Here is a 19018-nt window from a genome sequence, read left to right on the forward strand (position 1 = left end):
GCCTTGGTCGACTCACCACAGACCCTATGGGAGGCATATAAGACAGTCACTAAAGGACAGGGCCTCTCTCGGATAGTAGGCCACAAAAGAGACAAACAGGATAAACTTGAGACCCTTCAAAAAGAGTTGCAGGAACTCAAGAGAGATTTTTTGTCACAAGACAACCAATACCATACAGGCTTTGCAACTAAAGCAAAAAGAATATAAAGACAAGGTCACTGATGCTGCCAAAATGAGTCATTGAGCAATGCAGCGTTGCCTCTAAGAGGTTGCTGACAAGGTGGCCTGACTGGACAAAAGGGAAACAGGCAAGCCGCTGGGTTTTAGAGATACAGATAGGCCCAGCAACACTAGTGAGAGAACCCTAAGGTGTAGCTGATGCCTTTGCCACTTATTACACACAGCTATACTCCCCGGCGGCTACTACCACAGCAGAAGAATCAAGAGAAATTACTAATCCCAGACCACACTGTTCAAGAATGGGTAGAGTGAGAACGGAGAGTTGTCGGTATGGGTTTGGGCAACCCGGCATGTGCTACCATATGCCCTGCGCTACAAAGCTTTTGGGCAGGGGTGGTGACATGTATCTGTGAAGTGACCAGGAGCTTGATGACCGCCTCTGCAAAACGGTGTCTCCTAAAAGTCTGGAGTGCAATGGACCTGAATCGCATGGCATTAATATGGTGGACATTGGGTCTAATGGTTGCTAAACAAAATAATGCAAGATTATGGGGGGCAGAACATCCGCTCTGGCTAGGGGACCGGAAGCGTGATATGGATTGGTGTATGTTGGATGAGAAGGTGGCATATGAAGGACGGGGTTGTCCCAGAAAATGGACAATAATCTGGGGACCATCAACTGCTTGCAGGGGCAGTAATTGTAATGATTTAGTTTCTTCTGGGCAGATGGGGCTGCAATAAGGTCTATGTGGGTCCCCCACAAATGTCAACTGAGTTGGTGGATGGGAAGGGGAGAGCTTTGTGGGATATACTGGGAGGTGTGAGGCTGATTCACTCTTTTGAAATGTGTGTGCACCACTATGCTGTATCCCGGTCTTTTACTAAACTGTCAATAAAGAGTTAAAAAAAAAAGAATAGAAAGATTACAAAAATAGGCAAAATATGGTTGCTTGCAACAGTTATTTAGTCTCAGTACTATGAGATGACTGGTGTACTTAACCTGTATAAGTCTATTAAGGGGAGCTTGAGATCAGGGGAATCTGCCTGACAAGATCCTAACTTTCGATTACCCCAGCATTAGAACTGAGAATAGCCTATCCTGGAAGCCCCAAACTGCAAGAAGCAGAGCTATAATGATTCACTGAGGGACAGGGATTTTACAGGTTCATACAGCCTCCTTTACCAAACCAATGCTCCCTGTACTGGACATTTGCTGAGCAAAGATTTAATTGGCTGATATATAGTGGGCCTCCAAGAGATTTATCATCTTGAACTATGGCCTGTATAATTAAACTTTAAAAAGCAATTATGGAATTTTATTGTGGCTGTTAGTCAAAGGAATGGCCTCAAGGGCAGATTATCGGCTCAAAACCTGGAAAAAGAATCATTACCAGCATACAAGCCATATTTAGAAGAGAATTCCAACCCAGGCCAAAAACCTTTACACCTGTTCCGTGCTGGGGACGAAACATAGCCGCCTTTAGTCACGGTGTTCAAATGTGGAGGACAGCTCTGTTCTATCCTCTGTACACGAGCAGGAAATCCCTCTGGTGCGGGCACTAGATAGATTTCCTTTGGATATTTTCAGCCTTGCTTGCTGGGAAAGAGCTTCCCTAGCAACCAAGGCTCAAAAAGTCCTATCCCATCCGAGCCAACATCATTACAGGGAAAATAAAAGCAAAATGAAACAAGCTAATTTACTTACATTTCCATCAGTACTCAGGGGCATATCTCAGCCCCCAAACACCGATTTCAATAGGAGAGGTATTGTTGGAATGGGGAGAATCTCCCCTTTTCAATGATATCTTTTTCTAGTGGATAGACACCGGGGAGGGGGGGGGAGTTGCCCCTTGGGCAAGGCCTTTTGCTCTCCCCTGATTATTTTTTGTTATTAATTCAGTCTTTTTGCCCACCCTAGGAGGGCAGATGGAGGTTATAGGAAAGGGTGGGGGTTGCCTGGAATGGGCAAAGCAATGCCTCCACCCCAAAAATAGGCATAGTCTTTCTGTCCCCTGGTGGGGGCGGAAAGTCCACTAGACACCCGGGATTTTTTTTATTTTTTATAAAAGAGTGGTGGGGCCCACAATGGGTATGGCTATGCCCCCACTCCAAATAGGAGGGGATTAGAGTCTATCTGCCACCCCGAGGGGCAGATGAAGCAACAGCCCCTGATCTGCCCCCCCTTGGAGGGGGGGTGGCAAAAAGCCAACTAGGCAGCAGGGTTTTGTTTTTTTAAATAAAGGAGGGATGGACGGGGTGTGGGTGGTTAGAAAGCCCACTAGACACCAGGGATTTTTTTTTTTTTTTTATAAAAGAGGGATGGGGGCTCCCCACAATGGGCATGGCTATGCCCCCACCCTAAATAAATGGGGATTAGAGTATTTCTGCTACCCTGCTTCCCCAAGGGGCAGATGAGGCAACAGCCCCCAGGAAAGCACACTAGGCACCAGTTTTTTTTTTTTTTTTTAAATAAAAGAGGGATAGGGGCTGCCATGCCCCCACCACAAGCAGACTTGAGGCACAGTCTTTCTGTCCCCCTGGGGGGCAGATGGAGGTAATTACCCTCAATCAGCCCCCCCCCCCGGGGTCAGACAGTCTAATAGACGCCAGGGACAAAAAAAAAAAAAATAGATGGGTGGGGGCTGCCCACCACCATGGTTATGCCCCCACCCCAACTGAAGGGGGCAACAGTCTTTCTGCTCCCATGCGGATTGAAGAATTTCATCCCAATGGCAAACAAGAGGACATCTGACTTTTTTGTGTGTTGATTTTGCACATGGGCCAGAAGAGCTTGGCTAACTCCCAATTTCGTCCCACTTGCATTGGTGAATAGCTGCACTTTTTGGGCTTAGGTAGGCTGCCACCTGGAAAAAACTACCACTGCATTACCCATAATGGCCTGCAAACCTACAACTTTGCCTGAACTCACAAATGTTCCCTATATTTCTGTGATGGAAACTTCCGGAATCCTCAGGAATTCCTAACACCCAGCATTGTCCCCGATGACAGGCAACAGGAACAGATCCAACCATGGGCAATAGGAGTCTCCATGCACGGGCTTCCATTATCCTAAGTCTTCTCTGTTCCTGTTGCAGCAATAGGCCCAGCCACACAAGTGTGGGAATGTTTTAATTGCCACAGATGGGCCAATGCTGGGTAGTAAGAATTCTGTGGATTTCTGCGGATTCCGTACGTTTCCATCACAGAAATGTAAGGACATGTGTTTTTATAGTCGAGGTTTGCAAGGGATTCTGGGTAAGAAAAGGCAGCGAGAGCCACACAAGTCAGCCTACTCTGGATAATCCTAGGTGTCTAACTTTCAGAAATGAACAGGCTGGCTAGTTTTCTCTAAGTGCTGGCTGAGCTAGGGTTGCGTTTTTGGGTGTTTCCTGTTGCGGCCACAAGGTCTACCCACACAAGTTAGGTACCATTATATGGAGAAACTTGTAGGAGCATAGAATAGTAGAACATTTGTTATTACCAAATGGATGTCGCTACACATTAGTAATGGGGTCTTCGTTGGCAGTCAGGTTACCACCTGTCCAAGCAAGGACCCTCACTCTAGTCAGGGTAAAAGAGAATCACCCTCAGCTAACCCCTGCTTACCTCCTAGGTAGCTTGGCACAAGCAAGAAGGCTGATGATGTAGTAGTATGTTGGAGAACATGGCGGGCTGCGCCGTGGTAGCAGCGTGCTAGGACGGCTTCCTGTTCCTGGGTGAAGCGAGTAGACGGTTCTGCCGGGTGAACTGCGTCTGACACACGGATGCGCAGTTATCCAATCCGGACAAGAGATGGAAGGCAGCTGGGGCTGCACTGTGGTGGCGTGCCGCGCTGGAGTTGCGCCAGACACGAAGAGGAGCGGCGCGTATTCCCCTCCGGGGGAACAGCGGCAGCACCAGCGAGGTCACCTGGGCGAAGCAGGCGAGGCTTGGAGCGCCGATTTGCAGCATTTGTGGAGCGGAAAGGGGGACGGAAGCCAGGGCAGCTCGAAGAACGGTAAGACAAAGTGGTGGTGGGACCGTGATACCCCTCCTCCCCCCTCAGGCCTGACGAGTGTGGAAGGGGTTGGTCAGCTGCTGACTGATAAACCCAACTTTGCAGTGGAAGGTAAGGGGGGCTCAGGCAAGGAGAAGATCACAGCAAAATCATTTGAGGGAAGAAGGAGCGCCTTGAGGAAAGAGGGGGAAAATAAGCTTAAGGGAAGAAACAAGTTGACTCCCTCCCTGAGGTCGTACTTTAAGGTTAGCCCTGAGGTAGTTAAGCTCACGCCCGGTCAGGCCAGAGCGGTGATGGAGGCTTCTGCCTTACAGCTTACTGACTCCTCTGGTGAGGGCAGGGGGTTGGTTGGTTGACAATAATTCGGTTTTGTTGTCCCAAGTTAATGGAGGAAATAAGGAGGGATATGTGTTGGAGAAGACACTTCCCCCTATGCAGTCTGGCAAGGAACAGTTTGATGCCCCTCAAGTTCGGAATCTAACCTCGGCGGTCTTACAGTCACAAGACCCTTTGCTTTCGTTAGTAGAAGAAGCCCCTCAAGCTGTTTTAGCCCCCTCACCTTCCCAGAGTCCCTCGGTTGAGGCGGTGATCCTGTCTATCTCTGAGGATGTAAAGAGAGGTTTTGCAAATTCAGAAATAAATCAAGGGGAGATAAGAGAGGTTTGCGGGGTGTTGGAAAGAAAGATCGATGGCTTGATGGAGAGAACTCAGGCTCTCGAAGAGGCTGTGGGCGGCATGAAGGAGGAATTGGGGCGACACAAAGATGAAATTGATGCACTGAAGGGAAATGAGCAGGTGCTAAAAAATAGGATAGAGCAATTGGAAAATTATTCAAGAAGAAATAACTTAAGGCTCTTGAAAGTTCCAGAAGGTGCGGAAGGTAATGATCTCAAAGCCTTTGTGGTCTCGCTAATTAAATCTGCAGTGGGACTGGAGGAGAGCGATGAGGAAATTGGAAAAGATATTCAGAGAGTCCATCGGGACCCTTTTACGATGCGGATGAACAGTAGTAAACCTCAGAGAATTTTGATAAATTTTTTGACGTATGAGATGAAAGAGAAGATCCTGTCTAGAGCGTTGAAACAAAAATCCTTAAAAGTGAATGATGTTGTATTTGAGATTAGGTCTGATCTATCTAGGTCTACCATGGATAGGCAGTGGGAGTTGGGGAAGCATTTGGAGGTATTTAAGAGTTTAGGGGTTTCGGCTCAGTTGAAATTTCCAGCCTTTCTCCAGGTTATGTATAATAACAAAATGTATAATGTCAGAGATAGAACTGAAGCAGATGAATTATTGGAAGTAGTTAAGAGTGGGCAGACCGTAAAATAGTGGAGTTTGATGGCTTTCTTAAGTCAAGATCACCCAGGAATGCAGGGGCGTTCTAAAATTTGGACCAACAATGGTCTCTATATGGTGGGGTTCTCTATGGGGGTGGGAGGTGGGGGGTTGGGTAGTGTGGGGGTTGGAGGAGAAAGAGTATAAAACAGTGCCTTGTTCAACCCAGTTATTTTTTTTGCAATATTTGAGATATAGCTAATAGGGGGAGAGGCCAGGGGACAAGGGGTACACTACTGCAAATTCTCTCTTGGAATGTTAATGGTTTGAGAACGAGAGGGAGAAGGGATAGAATATTGCAGTATTTGCGTGATTTAACTGCACAAATGTTGGTTTTGCAAGAAACCCACTTAGCAAAGGCTGAGTGTATGAGCTTAATAAAAAAGCTGAGGTGGGTTCAAGCGTCTGTATGCACAGAGCACAATTACCATACTAAAGGTGTGGCGATCTTGTTTAAACAGCTCCAACAGGGAAATTTAGTAATATTGGAGGTAAGATCGGATACAGTAGGGCGTTGGGTTGTAGTTAAAGTACAGCTTAATGGTCGAAACCTGGTTTTAGTGGGTTACTACGGCCCTAATTGCGACAACATAGAACCTCTAATACGGCTTTTTTCTCAGCTTCTTGAATTTTCGGACCCGGTTATTATGATGGGTGACTTTAATGTTGTGTTAGACAATGAGCTGGATAGAGATAATTGTAAGTCGCGAGGCACTCCCAAATCGCAACAATATTTAAGGAGGATGATGAGAGAATTTGGGTTGTGTGACATTTGGAGATAGAGAGTGGGAAACAATAGGGATATCTCCTTTTTTTAATAAGAAATATAGACATGCCTCCCAAATTGATTATTTTCTACTAGATATACGCTTGAGAGAGGCGGTGGAGAAGGTAGTATACCTGCCCTCTCACTTATCTGACCATTCTGCGGTTGTTTTAGATATGATTTTTCTGCAAAGGACAATCAGTAATAGGTGGACCATTGACCGCTCTTTACTGCTGGATCAGGAAGTGGTGATGCAACTGCGCAAGGAATCAGAATTTTTCTTTAGTGTAAATGCAGGGTCCGTCCCAACGTCAGTGGTATGGGACACTTTTAAGGCTGTTATTAGGGGGGAGATAACGAACATCTCATATCAGAAGCATAAGCTGTTCAGAAATGAAATTAATTTGTTAGAGCAAGAAATGTTGAAGTATAAGGCTGAGTCAATAGAATTAGGTGAGACAGAGGTTTTGAGGGCTAGTTTGGATGGGCTGAGAAAACAGTTGGAGAACGTATTACAGGGAAGAATTTTAAAGAGATGGGAGGTAAGTAAATTGGCTCATTTTGAGTATGGGGAAAATACTGAGGAGCTTTTAGCTTGGAAGTGCAAAGCAGACCAAGTAAGGAACTATATTAAGGAGATTGAAATGGAGCAGTTAGGGGAAAAGGTAACGGATAATGCTGCTATTAAATCTGCTTTTCAAAACTTTTTCGCACAACTGTACTCGGAGGAGTTAGAGGTGGGAGAAGATATGGTGACGGACTGGCTGGGGTCTGATATATCTTTATGTATAGCACCGCAGGAAAAGGAAATACTGAACGCCCCAATATCGCCAGAGGAAATTAGGAGAACCTTGAATAGCAGTAAGAATGGGACGGCCCCGGGCCCAGACGGCATTCCAGTGGAGGTATATAAGGCATTAGGAGATTCAATTATCCCAGCCCTGACAGACTTGTTCGGGGGGATTATCGAGAATGGCTGTAGTATTCCTCTTTCGTGGAATGAGGCTATTATTTCATTGATTTTGAAACCAGATAAAAACCCAGCAAAATGTGCTTCTTATAGGCCTATGTCGCTGTTGAATAGTGATTATAAATTATTAGCTAAAATCTTAGCGAATACGCGGAGTAAGATAGTCAATAACTTGGTTCACACAGACCAGGAAGGCTTCTCTGAAGGTAGATATCTGCATGAGTTGACTTTTGAATTGATTGGGGCGATAGATTTGGCCACAATCTCTGGATCACCGCTGGCAATTATTATTTTAGATGCAATGAAAGCTTTCGACCAGGTAAACTGGAACTATTTAAAATCAATTCTAAGTTTTGTGGGGTTATTGATCAGATATATACAGCTTCTTTCGCTAAGGTGTTGGTCAACGGGAATCTTACAGGGCCTATCACAATTTCTAGAGGCACTAAGCAGGGTTGTCCATTGTCTCCTGTTTTTTTTCACCTCTATATTGAACCATTTGCTGGAAAGATTAGGCAAAATAGCCTCATCCCTCCTTTTTGCTGTAACGGTTGGGAAAAAAAAAATCCTTATATGCAGATGATCTTTTGATATACACTAATAATTTATCCATGGCCTTTAATACAGTTATAGAATTGGCTGAGCAATTTGGAAGCACATCGGGATATCGGGTTAATGTGGGAAAAAACGAAATTATGCAATGGAATATGGAGGTAGGGTCGATACAGAGTAAGCAGGAAGTACGATATTTAGGTATTTTAGTGACCCATGACCTTAAGGACCTAGTTGAAAGGAATTTATGAAAATTGTTAGCCGAGTGTAAAGGTATACTGCAGAAATGGGCACATCTCCCTTTGACGATACTTGGGAGAGTCAACTTAATTAAAATGTTTATCTTGCCTAAATGGAACTTTGTGTTTTCAGCGATCCCTCTTACAATGCAAAAAGGGTATCTGGATAAAATGCAGCAGGCGATAAACGTCTTCATTTGGAGTTCAAAGGGGCCAAGGATATCTTGGAATAAATTACGTAGAAGAAGGGAAAAGAGAGGATTGGCTTTACCAGATCTGGCATATTATGCTTGGGCCTTTATATTTAAGAATTCAAGGATGTTGTTTTCATGTCCAGATGCTTCAGCGGTGGGTGTGATGTACAAGGCAATGGTTTCAACTGTTAAAGGGGCCTCAAGGTATTTCCTTTTCAAATTTGGCGATCCTACGTTTTTCAAAAAAATCAAGTTGAAAGTTCTGCAAGGGCTGGCGAAGAGTTGATATCAGTTGAGACGACGAGTTGGTATTATTTATTATAGCTACCATGCGCCTATTTGGGATTCCCCGGGCACTCCAGAGTGCTTTAAAGACATCTTAGCACTACCATTTAAAAAGGCAGGGGTAGAAAGTTGGGGTGACCTATCTCGAGTTGGAACTTTGCTTTCATGGGAGGAGTTAGTAGGGATAACGGGTGGATCCCTGTCTAGGCTGAAGTTTTTGCAGATGAAAGAGTGGGAAGGAGGAATTAAGGGGGGATCTGGAGGTGGGAAATCCATTGGAGGATTATTTTTTAGAGTTTTCTTTCTCTGTAAAGAAGTTGGCTGTTTGGTATTGGGAAATTGTAGAAATATCAGACGGGAACTTTACGCTGCCGATTGATCTGTGGGGTAATCTTATGCCCAGGGATAAGGTTGGTGGATGGTGGAAGAAATCTGTGTAGATCCTTTAGGAAGTAGTGAAGCCAGCCCCTTTGAGGAAGAATCATCTTTATACTCTACATAGAGCTTATATTTCGCCAGAGAAGCTTTCTAAGATTAAGAAAGGAGAAGTGATTAAATGTTTGAAATGTGGTAGTGTTGAAGCAACGGATGTTCATATGTTTTGGGATTGCCCTGGTATTCGTTTGTTTTGGGAAGAAGTTTGTGATATTGTATCATCTATGTTGGGATGGGAGATTATTGCATCGCTTCCGCTGATTATATTTGGGCAGCTACAGGAAGAGGGCATAAGGAGCAGTGTGAGTAATGTCAAACTAAAATTTTTGTTTTATGTAATTTTGTTGGGTAGAAATGAAATTTGCAAGAACTGGATGAAGGACTCCCCTCCGGTGTATATGGATTGGCTTAACGCTGTTTTTCGCGTATCGAACTTGGACTTGAACACACAGTGTACTAGGACAAATGCGTAATTGTGGTTGCCTTTATTAAATTGGGGGGGGGGATATCTGAAATATGCTGTTTAATTATGGTCCAATGATTATTCACCGCTCTCCAACCTCTCTTGTCTGATAAAGCGGACCGGGAGATATAATGGTGCCCCCTGGCTTGAGCCTCTCTCTTATCTAGATGGTGAGAAGGGTGTACGGATCAAGAGGTGGCTTAGGATGCGGGGTTGAATGAGGACCAAAAAAAAACAAAAAAGCAAGAAGGCTTAACTTCAGAGTGCTAGTTGTAAAGTAGTACCAAAACACACAGTAATTTAATGAAAACACTACAAAATGTCACATGAGAAATGGAGAATATTTATCTAAACAAAACAAGACCAAAACGACAAAAATCCACAATACAAAAGTCAAGTTATCAATTAAAAAACAAAGAGTCTTCATGTAATTTTTAAACACAACGCTAATGATGTTAGCGTAAGAATTTACCTAGGTGCGTCAAAAATAACCCGCACGGGCAAGTGTGCATCAAAAAGGGCTTGTGATGCGTCGGTATCACTCACAAGCGAGACCTTGCGTCGTTTCTCCTTCTAACGGGTCAGCGTGCGTCATTTCTTCTCTCCGCAGGAGAGCGATTGGTTGATCCGGTCTCTGTTCCAGGCAGGCCTTGCGTCATTTTTACACGCCCAGCGATGTTTGCGTCAGAAATCCTGCTGCACGATGATCCGAAAACCACGCAGCGTGGGTTGTGATCTCACCAGCCTCCGCCAGCGATGCTGTGCGTCGTTTCTACAGCCGTGTGTGTCGACTTTCCAGTCGCACAACTGGCGAGCGTCGATTTTAGTTGAGAAGCCGGCGGCACATCAATTTTTCAGCCACTGATCGGAGTTGCGTCGATCTTTGCCCCACACGACGGTCTGTGCGTGGATTTCTCACTCTTGTCCAGCCAGCTTCTCCTTTAAGGGTCCCAGGAACTGGATGGGCACCACTTGCCAGAGTAGGAGTCTCAGCAGAGGCTCCAGGTGCTCGCAGAGAGAAGTCTTTGCTGTCCCTGAGACTTCAAACAACAGAAGGCAAGCTCTAAATCAAGTCCATGGAGAGTTCTTCTCAAGATGGAAGGCACACAAAGTCCAGTCTTTGTCCTCTAGCAAAGGCAGAGGCAGCAACTGCAGCATAGCTCCACAAAGCACAGTCACAGGCAGGGCAGCACTTCTTCCTCAGCTCTTCTCCAGGCAGAGGTTCCTCTTGGTTTCCAGAAGTGTTCTAAGTCTGTGGTTTTGGGTGCTCTTCTTATACCCATTTTGGCCTTTGTTTGTGAAATCCTGCCTTGCCCAGGCCAGGCCCCAGACACACACCAGGGGGTTAGAGACTGCATTGTGTGAGGGCAGGCACAGCCCTTTCAGGTGTGAGTGACCACTCCTCCCCTCCCTCCTAGCACAGATGGATCATCAGGATATGCAGGCTACACCGCAGCTCCCTTTGTGTCACTCTCTAGAGAGAGGTGCTGACAGCCCAACTGTCAAACTGATCCAGACAGGGAGTCCACAAACAGGCGGAGTCACAGAATGATTTAAGCAAGAAAATGCTCACTTTCTAAAAGTGGAATTTTCAAACACACAATCTTAAAATCAACTTTACTAAAAGATGTATTTTTAAATTGTGAGCTCAGAGACCCCAAACTCCACATGTCTAGCCGCTCTCAAAGGGAATCTACGCTTTAATCATATTTAAAAGGCAACCCCCATGTTAACCCATAAGAGGGACAGGCCTTGCAACAGTGAAAAACGAATTTGGCAGTATTTCACTGTTAGGACATATAAAACACATTAGTATATGCCCCAACTTAAACATAAACTGCACCCTGCCCATGGGGCTACCTAGTGCCTACCTTAGGGGTGTCTTATTGTAAGAAAAGGGAGGGTTTGGGCCTGGCAAGTGAGTAAACTTGCCAAGTCGAATTGGCAGTTTAAAACTGCACACACAGACACTGCAGTGGTAGGCCTGAACCATGTTTACAGAGCTACTAATGTGGATGGCACAGCCAGTGCTGCAGGCCCACTAGTAGCATTTGATTTACAGGCCCTGGGCACCTCTAGTGCACTTTACTAGGGACGTACCAGTAAATCAAATATGCCAATCATGGATAAACCAATCAGCAATACAATTTACACAGAGAGCAAATGCACTTTTGCACTGGTAGCAGTGGTAAAGTGGTCAGAGTTCTAAAGCCAACACAAACAAGTCAGAAAAAATAGGAGGCAGGAGGCAAAAAGATTGGGGATGACCCTACATAAAGGAAAAAGTCCAACACTACATTTGTGCCTTTCAAATGTAAGCCAGTGTATAATAAAGATGGCATTTTGAAAAATACCCTCTAAATCATACGTTAGAACTGGTATCCACAAATTCATAGATGTCAAAATAACCACTGCTCCTAAACTCTATATCTTATGCCCATTTCAGAAATTCATAGGTTTTCTTCATACCCATTTTTCACTATGTTTATTTCGCTATAAGAATTGGTCTATTTTCAGTACTCAATAAAAACCATTTTATGGTGCAGCTCAATTGTTTGCTCTGGGTACCTTGGGTTCTTAGAAAACCTACACACCCTATATATTCCACAACCAAACTATTCTGCTTTTGTCAATCGGCCATTGTTAAAAAAAAAGTTACAGATGAAAATGTTGTCACAAATGCTGGGTTTTTGCCTACTGATTTTCAATATTTCTTCATTTCAACAGTTATTTTCCTTGGGGAAACCTTGAAGAATCTACACATATGACACCTGCTGAATTCAGAAACGTATCTACTTTTCAGAAATCTATAGCAGTTCTGGATCACCCATTGGTTTCACACTGGTTTCCAAAGGATACAAAGAGAACTCCCACAGGCAACCTAACTCAACTTTATCTACTCAATATTGAACATCTAGTGATGGCTCAGATCAAATATTACATTTTGCCTGCCTTTATTTTTTTCCATAATATTGTACAGCATTGCCTAATTTTATCATGCATTATCCAACTGTATATGTTGTATTAATAAATAAACTCTGATCTAAAAGATTTTTTATCTACATCAACCGAAAACCGAAAGACACCATACCATTCTCTATCACTCATTCAATCAACCTCATACAGGCCACAATCGTACTACACTTATTACCTGTACATATTCACAATACATCAAAATGACAACTTAAAATCTTATCAAATTCATTCACTATCTGCAATTACATACACGCTTCAATAAGTTAGAACAAACAATTGCAATTCATAAATTCTTTGATTGTAATTTCAGTCATATGATCATTATTGTATTGTCTCATCTAACATTCCTTTTGATTACTCTGATTTGAATCATAGATCCCTAAATTGTAACTTCAAATACGATTATTGTTGCATCTGTGGTTTCATTGATATCCATTTAATTATTGTAACATCTGTGGCTCCATTAATTTTCGTTTCTATAAGTTTTTCGGCAACTGGTGCCTTCTTTAGGAAAGCGCTCCAATGGTGAGTCCAATATAAATGAGCAACTACAAATGGAGTAAGCAGATACTGTAACTGAGCCAAAACAAAACTAATGATTTCCTCACTGTGTCAATTATCGCTTATCCAGAACCTCCACCTCCTGACTGGATGCTCCATACCCCCAGTGCTCATTGTAAGAACCAAGTGCCACATCACCATATAAGCCACCATGAAAAGGATAAGAGAAAGCGACTTCCTCATACATCAAAATCATGCAATCACCTCATATAAATGCTTTTTACAAGAATATATAAATAGGTGCTCCTTGCATTCACGCAATAAATGCACAAAGTCCTCTCAATGATGTGCATGATTCACATGTCGTAATACGAACAGTAAACACTCTCTTACCACTGGTAGATCCACAATCTCCTAAAACTCACTCTAAACAAGGGTAATAAAAAGCTCACAAATCATTCAAAGAATAGATATGTGGCCAAATGCTAAATAATATGGGACCAAAGTGGAATGTATTAACCTTTAATAATACAAACAGCCTGAAAATGATGTTACACAAGGACTTCGAAAGTTAGGCATACCAAGTCCATCGTCCTCTAGGATCTTGCATCCCAGAATACTCGATGAAATGACAAGATGTCCTGGCCACTGTAACATAAAATCGTTATGAATACCAGTGCCTTACCATTGTGTGGATAACCATAATAGCCTGGAGACAGAGAATTTCATCATAGCTTTTAGGAGAGAACTCCTCTCAATTTTAAGTATTCATATACTGCATCACTTCGACAATGACGCAGATATCACAGGTGTCCCGACTCCAATTATAAATGCTGCAACTTCAATATAGGTCTACTAACCCTGTATGCCTCCTCCCACGAAACGCCTAGGATCTGATGGATAACTGGTCACCTCCTAAATTAACCAGAAGGGGAGTTCGGAGTCTCATAAGTAGGGGATTTAATGACTCTACCGTCCATGTCCCAAATTAAAGCGTTTTAAAATTAAATCCAGTTGAGCACCAGAATGCCTTTCAGTAACATGTAGAGATCACAAATAAGCTTACACACTACTAGGGGGGCAAAACGGCTACCAGAAAAATAAGTAAACTATAATAATATCTGCCGCCAACATACTTACCATTAGGATTTTCACAGTACATCGAACGCCAGCAGCGAATTCAGAACTAACTCTGCTATATGATCTTCAACGCCATCTACTTTCTCCTATTTGTACAGTGCCAACACAGAACACACATGAGGCACAGGGGCAGATCCACTCACCACACACAGATCACATCAGAATCCACTATCAAGCAGCCATATTTAAGTGTGTATTGCCTCCTTAAAAAATATAAAGATGATCCTAAAATTAAGGAGGTGCCTGTCTCCCACTTGTAGTGCCCTCCAATGTTAATTATATTTTATGTTCTACACTGCGTTGTCAACTGGCAGGAGCCTTGCAATACTTCACTACCACTCAAAGGTTGCTCGCATACTTATTATCTTATGGAGGCCCTCCTAGAATGGTCAAAGGCTTGCAAGAGAGATAGCTCCCAAAAAATAAAAATATACCAGCGGAAGCCTAAAGGATCATAGGCTTCCTGGGACAGCTTGAGTAAACCACTAACATAAATTATGGAAAATGTATTTCAAAACGGGCACCAAAACCAATATTGAATACTCTCTCTTAAAAGTGGCGCCTCTCACCCTAAATAGCTGGCTAATGTTTTTTTATCATCTGCAGAAACAAAGTTTTCTCCTGTGAAACTCACCAATACCTTAATTTGGGGGATACTGATAATGTTAAGCACACCCAACTTTCGTCTCTCAAAATATTGGGATGATGTAGTGAGAGGTGTGACTCTTAAAAAGACAAAAGCAAGATTTTTTTATAAAAAAACAAAATATATGAAGGGAAGATGTCATAGAACAGCATATAATAATAAAGGCAATCTGTTTCCCTACCAGCAATCTATCTTTGTCAATGTGTATTATAAACAATAGCATTTCCCCATGGGGTTTCACTATTTAAGCCTAGAATATCAGTGTCCAAGGTTAAAATCCAAAAGACTTCCTTTCTTTTCCTCAGTGCGTTAGGATCCTCTCCGTCTTTTGCTTGTATCTTTTCTAAAATCAGTCATTTAAGATCTTCAGAATCATACTTACTATCACTCTAATTTAATTTATCATTAGCAGAGCTTGCACCTTTGCGGTCCAAATAGCGGATTTATTTACAGAAAAACATTTGGTGAAAGGCCTTCCCGATTTACCTACATAACCCAGATTGCATGGACAGATCAAAAGACAGACAACATTTTTGGTCTTGCAATTGGTGAAGCTTTGTAGTCCTATGGTATACTTATTAAAACTGAACACCTTAGTCTGAATAGCACTGGGATATGCCCTACATGATGTGCATTGAAAATTTCCAAAAATGGGTTCACTGCCATCAATCGTTTTCTGCACAAAACGCCTTGATTTTTTCCAAACGGGATTGTACCACAAAATCCTTAAGATTTTTATTGTGTTTGTGAGCAAACATGGGCTTCAGGAGTTTGAAATGTTCTTCCGTACTGCTGTTGAGTATGTGCCAGTTAAAATTGACTATCTGGCGCAACTTCTCATTAAGTACTGAATGCCATGTAATGCATACTAACTTAGATTCTCCCTGCTGGACTTGAATATTCAGCAGATGGTCCCTATTGTAAAATCTTGCTCGTTTTAGGGCCTCCCCTACCAATCTTTGTGGATAGCCACAAGGTATACATTTTTCATTCATCACTTTAGCGTGAATGTCATAATCATGTAGATTGGTACAGTTCCTCCTTAGTCTAAGAACCTGTCCGAAAGGGATAGTTTGTTTTTGATTTCGCAGGTGGAAACTACTAAAATGCAACAGCGTATTTCTGGCAGTAGGTTTCACATGAAGATCTACTTCTAGTCGACCACTGTGATGGCGAATTAATATGTCCAGACACTCCATCTGTTGCTGACTCATGTGCGCAGTGAACTTCATATTTGGTTCACACAAGTTGATCCATAGTAAAAATTTGTTCAGATCTTCTAGTGTGCCACCCAAAATAAAAAAAAAGTTATCAATATATTGTGATCATTTGGTCGTCGACTCAAAGGAAGGAGCAATTTCATTATGAATATATTTCTTCTCAAACAGTGCCATGTAGATGTTTGCTAGAAGAGTTAATCTGCATTTTATCCGAAGGACAACTAGACATTAAATCAAAGTAAACAGGGGCAAAGGTACAGCACTTTTGTGCTCCCAGCCAACTAAGAACTAAGCCCCCAAAACTTTTCAAGTCACAGATCCTTTCATCAATCCCCTCAAGCCCTTACCCTCATTTTGTTTTCACCCACCTCATGGGTTTGAATGTTCTGGGCCTTCATTAGTCAGGATTATTAATTTACGATGTATTACAGTGCTTGAGTGTCTGACAGTGGCCCTGGTTTGTTTGTGAGATAAATAAGGGGGGGGGGGGGGGGGGGGGGGGAACGCCGCAGTACAAGAAACATATTTTATGTCCTTTAGAGAGCTGAAAATGCAAACACAGAGTGGAGGGCCATAAACTTAGGGGAAGCTGACCAAACCCTTTAATGTGGCTCTATGCTCAGTCCGAACAACAGAGTTGGACTATACTGTTACAGCATTTTGACCTGTCACTTTAAAACTGTGATTTCTGTGCTATTCCATGGTACCAAAACTGTTTAAAATGGTTTAAGGTGCCAGAGGTTCACTGCATTTGTCACTCTTTCTATGAAAAACAGGCTGTACATAACAATGGTGCTTAAAAACGCCCTGACATTTTTGCAACTCGTTGATCAAACAATACCAAGCTCAACCCTCTGGGAAACGATGTGGATCTCCCACCCAGCAACACAAAGTACTTGAGAAGGTCCTATCTTTAGCAACCTCAACTAGCTGCAGCTTTCTAGAAGGACATGTGTATAAATAAGTATGGACACACTGACAACTGTATTTGTCTTTAGTTCTGTATTTTCCCAAACTGTACTGGTACAAAGTTGCTACTGTTATGACAAAGGTAGGCACCTGCTTACGGTGACACCAGTTATGCTTAGAATGATCAGGCATGCAGAATTAGCCCTAATTTGCTAACAGATAAGGCTCTCCATACTCTATTTAGAATGCTGTGTGTCCCACAATATGTTGTACTTACACAGTTTCAAGTTCTCTCTTTGGTCCTACACTATAATCAATCTGTGAATATTCTAAGGCTGTCAGTGCTGTACAGCACGTTGGAGGCTTCATCACTGTACCATCTCCCCACAACAGCACCGAAGGTGGTACAGAGGAGAATGAGGCTCTGCCTGCTTGAGCCAGGCTCTGCTCCATGTCAAGAGAGTTGTGTTAGAAGAGTATCTTCCAAATTCAAGTTATGCAAGTTCAGAAGCTACAATTATTGGGATGAATGCCTTCTATTCTGTGCTTTTTGGACCTGTGAATTTTAGAACATTATATGTAAAAGAACAAAGGGCCTTAAACAGCCAAAGAGACTAAGGGTGTTCAAGAAGGGTCAAACCCATAATAGATTTTCAGGATTATCACGTAAAATAACCAAATATTAATTTAGTCTTACTAGAACTCATTTGCAAAGCCAGTGGTTAACCTGAAAGACTGACTGAGGACCTACTCTGGGCATCTCTACCACATAATGCAAAACATCTTCGAAACCCTTCTTCTGCAGCATACATTTGTATTTCTTCTACATTTGTAGACTGTCCCTACTTAGAACAGAAAACAAGTGGAGTCTTCCAGCCTTTTTGGAAATCCGTGGGTTTCCTTGCAGGCACTATCTCTGCTCCGATCAGGCCCACATTAGGCATGTTATGCAAACCTTACATGTTAGGCACTGCCTAATTCATAAATTATTTTTCCCATGTTGTGGAGCAGATCAAGGGCACCAGTCTGTCAGGAAGCTTTGTGACTTTCCTATTAGCACAGTCATCTCTGACTACTTTGGTATAAAACAGCATCAAGAACTGGCCAGAGCAGACTGTAAAACACATTGGGAACAGACAGGGGGCGATATGTTCTCTGCAACACTGCATGTTCTCTACCAGAACTGTGCAGAGGTGACTGTGACAGGCAGGTGTTTGCTTACATAGTATATGGCGGGGTGAGCTGAATCAGACAAGACTTAGGCCCTCATTACGAGTTTGGCGGTCATGAGACCACCAAACTCGCAGCAGTGGTTTAACCGCCGCTGACCTATCACAAAAACCTTGGCAATAACGCACTCGGCGACAGGAATCCCCATTACTGTCGCTGGCACATGCACCCCCACATGTCCACACACCCCCCCACCCGTCAATACACTTCTGAACACCCCCCACCCAACCGCACACACCCATATGAACACTGCCACCCTCTCACACACACACACTCCCACTCACGCACCCCCCGCAATCATTCACACCCCCCTCATCCATACACTTCATACACACCCCAACATCTGCACACTTCCATACAAAGACTCCCACATCCGCACACTTCCATACAAACACCCCCAGCATTCACACACTTCCATACGAACACCCTCACCTGACCGCACGCATACACAGACACCCCCACTCACTCACAGACTTATATAGATGCACCCTCACTCGCATGCATCCCAATACACACACCTACTCACTCGCACCCAACACCCCCCTCCCCTCCCCAGACATAGACACACACACCCTCCACGCACACGTACATACACACACGGACTCACGCACCCCCATTGTGCTACATATACACGCCCACATCACAAAATGCACCCAACACCCCCCCACCCACACACACACACACACCCCTTTCGGACGGGCCACTTACCTGTTTCGGCAAGGTGAGGGGATTGTTCCTGGCATCTGCCAGCACCGCCACACAGGACACTGTCGAGCCATATTATGCATCGTAATACGGTGGACGGAGTCCTGTTGGCGTGGTGATGCTGGCGGTAGAACCCCCTCTCTTCCTCCATCAGCCAGGCCGACGGGGTCAGATTTCCACCCGTAAACGGGCGGAAATCCACAGCGAATTCAAATATGGCGGTGTGTTGGCAGCAGCGGTGGTCTTGAAATACGACAGCCGAAGTCGTAATGAGG

At 43.6% G+C, this 19018-nt stretch overlaps 1 protein-coding gene across 1 annotated transcript in view; it reads right to left on the minus strand.

The window, feature by feature from the left end:
• The window catches only part of LOC138284949 (protein mono-ADP-ribosyltransferase PARP14-like), a 745301-nt gene that overhangs the window by 701255 nt on the left and 25028 nt on the right, over window positions 1–19018 (minus strand). The window lies entirely within an intron of this gene.

The sequence above is a fragment of the Pleurodeles waltl genome, chromosome 3_1, assembly GCF_031143425.1.
Source record: "Pleurodeles waltl isolate 20211129_DDA chromosome 3_1, aPleWal1.hap1.20221129, whole genome shotgun sequence".
Classification (NCBI taxonomy): Eukaryota; Metazoa; Chordata; class Amphibia; order Caudata; family Salamandridae; genus Pleurodeles; species Pleurodeles waltl.